Source organism: Mytilus edulis, chromosome 5 (assembly GCF_963676685.1).
Source record: "Mytilus edulis chromosome 5, xbMytEdul2.2, whole genome shotgun sequence".
Taxonomy (NCBI): domain Eukaryota; kingdom Metazoa; phylum Mollusca; class Bivalvia; order Mytilida; family Mytilidae; genus Mytilus; species Mytilus edulis.
This window is the reverse complement of record NC_092348.1, coordinates 85,167,796-85,174,437: the sequence shown is the minus strand read 5'-3', so window position 1 is coordinate 85,174,437 and position 6,642 is coordinate 85,167,796. Positions and strand designations below refer to the sequence as shown.

Sequence of the window (6,642 nt, the reverse complement as noted above, 5' to 3'; positions counted from 1 at the left end):
ATTTTCCAGTTAGTAAAAAAGTTGTTTAAAATGTATAAATCTGTTATTGTAAAGAGTAAAATAATTATCAGTTAAATCATTAATGAGATAGTTAGCTTATAAAAGTCTACATCATCAAAGATAAATGGCACACAGACTGTCCTGCAGGAACTTTTAAACTAGATCTTTACAAAAACATTGGTACTGCTTTAAACCATATCATATGCCTTTTTTTTTTAACTAGATGTACATTATTTCTCTGTATCTAACTTCAAAACTTTGAACACATGAATGATATACATGCCAAGAGCATTGATCAAATATATATATAGAAAATATGGCATATTTGAATTGGTCACAAATATATACTAAGTGTGGATGAATGATTATATGAGGGGAACCTATTTTCTAGTATTAAATTGTTATAAGTAAACTAGAGGGTATGCTGACTGGCAATATCACAAATTTGAATATCCATGTAAATTTGTACCTAGGATTTGTTATACTGATTGTAAAACTTTACCATATAGTAGGAAACAGAAAGTGTTTCACTGAAAAGGCCAATTGCTTAACAATCCTCAATCAAAAATAAAGAAGGGGGGGGGGGGGGGGGTGGTGTTAATGTGGTCTGTTGGGCCAAAACCTCAGGAACAAGGTAAATTACCTAAAAGTAATTAAACCAAATGGGTAAATATGATCATTTAAGTTTTTCTTACAAGAACATGTACAAAAAATGTAGTATAATACAACTATAAACTTTGAAAGCTTCTCATTTTCAGAGGTTAAGAAAAACTTCAGATAAATACACCTGCAAAAAATCCATTCATGAGGTTTCTTTTATCAAAGAAAATCATAGCTGTGTAAATAGACTTATATGAATACAAAGTCAGATTTTATCAATTTTGGCCCAGAATAGACTGATTTGGTTGACTCAGGTTTCTTTTTTTGGGAACAATTTTGTACTTGCGTAGACGAGGACACAGCTGTCTTATCGTAATCAGACATGATATAGATCACAGAGTACAAGCCTCAGGTGTATACAAGTGATTTTGTGCCATGCAGGAGATGTTAAAAACATCAAGTTCCATAACAAGTTAAGGTGTACATATATTACATATTAGAACCCCATGGTAGAATGACAAGAAGGTCATATTTGTCTTATTATAGTATGACAAGTGTTTGTACTTTTGCAGTGTGAAAATTGTTAAGTTGACTTGTTTTACTAGGAATTGTACTTCTTAGTAATTAAAGGAAACATTTTTGGAAAGGAAAACAGATCTTAATTGTTCAAATTTGGTTGGTCTTTTTGAAATTAAGCAACAATTTTGATTAATAATAATTAGGAAACAAATAAGGATAAATGGGGCACAATTAGTTTCATTAGAATGCCAGGATAAGGGAAGGGTTGTGTGCCTGCAAAGGTTGTGTGCCTGCAAACATGTGTAACCCTTTGACTTGGTGTCACTCCACATTATGGAAATGTGGTTGTGTGAGTTGGGCATGGTGTCACATTCATTCCTGTTTATTTTGTATATTAAAAAGTTAATGCAATTTTTTTTATTGATGTGAAAAGGTTGATGGAACAAACATTGAAGTAGAAACTTACATTTGATTTTTGCTTGTAATATTGTAATACTGTACAAAAGTACAGAAATCACATTAATTCATCTCACATTATAGTAATTTGGTGAAGATTCTCAATAATTAATGCATGCATTAAATGCTGAGTTGACAGTAAATTCACTCAGTTTTTGTGAAAAGATAAAAAGAATAATTTATCTTATTAAATTTTCTGCACAGAAACTAATATGTATGGCATGATCCAAGGGAAAAGAATTTTGTAAAATTAAATCATATTGACAATTAATCGGTAATATAGAAATATATGGAGAAAAGACATCGGTAGCCTCCTACATTATATTCTACCACTTCCTTATTAAAACTAAAAATTAGAGGAAAATATTTCATGTTTCTTTAGGGTTCTGACCGTAAACTATGCTACCAGAATTAAATCCATAAATGCTTTAAAAAGAAAACAAATTGATTGCTTTATTTATGTTTAAAGAGTTTAAAGACCTTTTATACAGACACAGTGAACTAATTTGATAATCAAACACAATGTTTAAGACCAGAGTTGATTCTATTGGAAATATAATGTCTGAATGAATTTTATTGTTGTTAAAAACTACATAGTTTATACTGTCTTTGACATATTTATTCATTTTTGATAGAGAGAATTGAAGTAAAAATCTGAAAGTCAAAGTTTTAACAACCATCCCAGGAGACTGATGGTAACCCTAATGAAGGATGTATTACAACCGGTAGATTCACACTTCATCCGAATAAATTTGTCAAAAGAAATTTTTAGGTTATTTTATTGATAAGGGTGATTTTTGATGCACTTGGAAAAAGATGATGAATAAGGAAAAAATAGAGTATAAATAAAAAAAAATCAACACAATATTAAACCTAAGCTGAGGTTTTTGGCAATACAAAGTTAAAGTTTAGGTAAATTAAAATTTATAGATATATTTTCATCCCTACCAGCCTTCTGAAATCATCCTGTCCTTATTTTTCAACATTTTTAAAAAATTTAAGATTTCCAGTTTGTCTTCATTTCCTATTGTGGTAACCATGCTTATAATTTCATTTAAAAACTTCCTGTTTCAAAATTGTCATGGTGTTCTAGAATCCTTCTTCTTTCAAGTAATTAGCGACTTCAAACTATAGAAATCCTGGTATGCAACACATTGGTACTCTATACAAAATTAAGAATGTATATGAGATGGTTTCAGAGGAAATAAAAATAAGAAAAATCCTTAAACGGCTAAATTTGTCACTAAGGGGGATTGAAATCAACTAACTAGTTTAGGGATAAAATATGTCAGATCATTTTGAAGTGCATAACCTACTAATTTAAATTACCATAACCATAAGAAGATAGGACACAATTTTTACAAAGTAACTCAAATTCATCTAGAGCACTAGCTAGCAAGCGGATTATTAAAATTCAATGTTCCGGTATTGGCATCAGTATGTAAGTCAGGTGAAGCATCTTGTTTCTGGGGATTTTACCTGAGATTTTCCATTATCAAAGTTAGGTAAGATCCTATTTGGTTTCAACATTTGATATTTTGTTAACGTCCCTTGATGCAATGAAACGGAATTGCCCACTGGGTACGACAATTTGTACTTGAATTATTTGAAGTTCTTATTTGTAAGATTCAAGAAACAGAAATTCTAACATTGTTGTAAATTGCCCAAGATATACACGTTCAGATATATATCAATTTTGAGTTCAAGAAAGTCTCATGTAGGAAACTCACTCAAAGATATTGTGAAGATTGGCTTGTTTTTTTATGTTACGAAAGGTCTTTAACATACATGTAATGATGTTTTATAATTTATGCTATGAAATGTCTATATAAAGTTTGGTAGAAGTCCTGCCTTTTTCCTGGACATTGTTTTGTGTGAATTGGTTCATGAACCTAGTTAACTATCAGTATGTCAAGGATAAAAACTTACCTAAGGTCTTATAATTACATTGCAGATTACGAATGTAGATCTGTACAACAATTCTGTAGAACAATTCTAAAATTACATTTAAGCTTAGGACTTTGAATTTTAGAACAAATCTGTAATAACATTGTAGCTTAGGATTCAATTCATTCTGTAGCCTGAATGACATGGTGTTGTTCTTGTAACAGATTTTATATCTACAGAGTCAGTTTTAAAGGATGCATTGTTGAATCAGTGGGGTCTGATCGGAACCCCAAGGTTGCTCTGTTTTCAAGCCTGTCTTTTTGCTTGAAGGTTTGGCCAATTGATATACTTCTAACTTGCATGAAACTTTGGCATTTTTGATACAAGTTTATAGTTTTGAAATAATAAATAAGTTAATTGTTTTATAACTTTGAACAAGATATATATATTATATAAAATGTTTGTATTTTGTTTTTCAGTTGACATAGTACATGGGATCTAATTGGATATCACTGGCTACTATTGATAGAATGGCAACTGAAGGAAACATGGACATAGTACATGGGATCTAATTGGATATCACTGGCTACTATTTATAGAATGGCAACTGAAGGAAACATGGACATAGTACATGGGATCTAATTGGATATCACTGGCTACTATTGATAAAATGGCAACTGAAGGAAACATAGACATAGTACATGGGATCTAATTGGATATCACTGGCTACTATTGATAGAATGGCAACTGAAGGAAACATGGACATAGTACATGGGATCTAATTGGATATCGCTGGCCACTATTGATAGAATGGCAACTGCAGGAATCATCTTGAATTCAGGTACAAACATCAATATCAAACCTTGTGTGATACACCATGTTCCATCTGTCCAATCTGACCTTTTTAACCAGAGTTTTTGAAAAGTAGTGGTCCAAAATTTGCAAAGGACTGAAACAATATTTTTATTTCAAAGTAATAGAAATAGTAGTGACAATCAGCAGTTTTTCTTCAGGGACCACCAGATATAAATAGTTGTCTTTGCAATATATCAAGCTCTAGTTCACCAAGAGTCTAAAAAAGCTGTGAATAGATTTTACAGACACTATGAACTCTTGCAAATATCAAATTTGATGACCACTTCATTGCCATTTGAATTTGAATGAAACTTCTTTTTTATCTTACCAAAACCTACAAATATCAAAGAGATCAGAATTTTTCGACCATTTTTCGAAGATGCTTATTTATAATTACTGAGATAACTGCAAACAGTTTCATTTCTTATCATCTTATATCAGTCAAGTTTTAAAGAAACTTTACTTTTATTTAAATCTTGAATTAGTGCAATTATCAGGAATATCTAAAATAACTAGCACCTTGTAATTGTCTCTTTTGTTTTGGTTGCTTTGAAGAGGAGGAAGGGGGATTCCCTCTTTTTATTACAGTGGGAGGGGAATCCTCAAGGTTTTATGGGATTACCTGTCCTCTAGATTTTTCCATTCAGACAATGAAACGTCATCACATTACTTTCAAACCAGCTCTATCATTATCAATATTAATATTTGTGATAGTGAAGAAATTAACATCCCAAATGTCCCTAGATGTTGCTTTTATCTGCTAATTGTCGATTGTCATTTAATTAAGGAGCATCCAATATTCCTATAAAAAGTCAATAGTGCTGTTATTATATCCAATTTTATATGATCATGTGAAAATTAATGGCAATTCCCAGTTTTTTTTGTCTAGCCAACAGTATCAAGATACATGATAGTTTAGTCCTGAGTATTATTCAGTATAATAATTCACCAGGTGTAACCATTTCTGTACAATATCTGAAGCCATTAAGTATTCCATAAAAGGACAAACTGATTTCTTCCTTCCCTGATAGACACCATTAATTATTTGGTTTTGATAGAATTAGCCAGTTGTATAATATGTTTAGTTTGTGTCAATTACTGTCCTCTCTATGTGACCATGTGACCTTCTTCATTCAGGATTTCCATATTTTTGCCATTACAACAAAATGCCAAATCTGTAGCTCCAGGATTTAAAAAAATTGTATGTGTGTATTTTGTCTTTGTAAAAAGAAGATGATGTTAAAATGTTAAGGATGATTTGTGTGGTGATGTATGTTAATTAGTGAAGGATGTATTGACACATCGTTACTACCCAAGGTCTCAGAATCCTGGTTTTCCCAGCATTGATCGGGAAAATCCATTTTTTATTAAATTGGCACATTTTCGTCAATGGATTTCCATGTTTGGAAAATAATTTAACCACTGCTTAGGCAGATCTGAGTAGGAAAAACCAGAAAATCAAGTTTTTAAAGAATCTGCTGACTGTATGAAAATTTGTCAGTCAAATTGATAGCTTGCACTTTTAACACATTCCTTCAGACTCTAAATTCAGTAGACAGAAAATTTATGCAAGACTCTGGGTTTTAACACATTAAATATGAGAGTCTTGTTTGCAGACTCAACCAGTTTTCAAGGAAAAGACAAATTAAACAGTGATGAATCATGCTGAAAACAATATTAAGAATTAAAAAAATGAATTTTGAGTCTTTTGTATTGGCCGAAATCTTGAAGCATACAATTTTGTGCCTATTGATGGTTGTTTTGAGTTTTCAGACATGTTACAGACAAGCCTATTCTAAAGAGGTTCGTAGGGGAAACCAAAAATATTCTGGTATAACTCCTTATTTAGACTCGTGATTAAAATTTTAAATACATTTTGTAGAAAGTTCTTCCGATTTCTGCGATTCTAAGACATTGACCTCACACTTGTACACCAGGGTTCAGTATCTCGTAATTCCGTAAACAAGATAAACAGTAAGGACGCATTAACACTCTGTATAAAACATTGTAACAGTGAAGTGATGGACTAATACTATTAAACCTTCATTTTTATTCAGCGCTCCTGTAGTGGTAATCCTGGCATAGATGTGTGATCATTACATAGTTGTCTGAGACAGACTTACTGTTAGGTAGGGGGTTTTATAAGCTATATATATATATATAAACATCATGCATGCTTAGTAGTTAGTGTCTTATTGTGTCTTAATGTAGTAATAGACAGAACTGATTATAATCTGATTTCAACGGAATTAAAATTTTATTTAAATTAATCGTTTTACCAAAACTGTGTCTTCTTAGGTCACAGAATAAATTCTGGCTTTTCCG

General features: G+C 31.4%; 1 long non-coding RNA gene across 1 annotated transcript in view; it reads left to right on the top strand.

The window, feature by feature from the left end:
- The first annotated feature begins 3,943 nt into the window (after positions 1-3,943).
- LOC139525518 (uncharacterized) overlaps positions 3,944-6,642 on the top strand; it is a 106,432-nt gene continuing 103,733 nt past the window's right edge. The window contains exons 1-2 of the long non-coding RNA XR_011664914.1: positions 3,944-4,303; positions 6,375-6,446. This is a non-coding gene — a long non-coding RNA (uncharacterized lncRNA). The remainder of the gene's footprint in view (positions 4,304-6,374; positions 6,447-6,642) is intronic.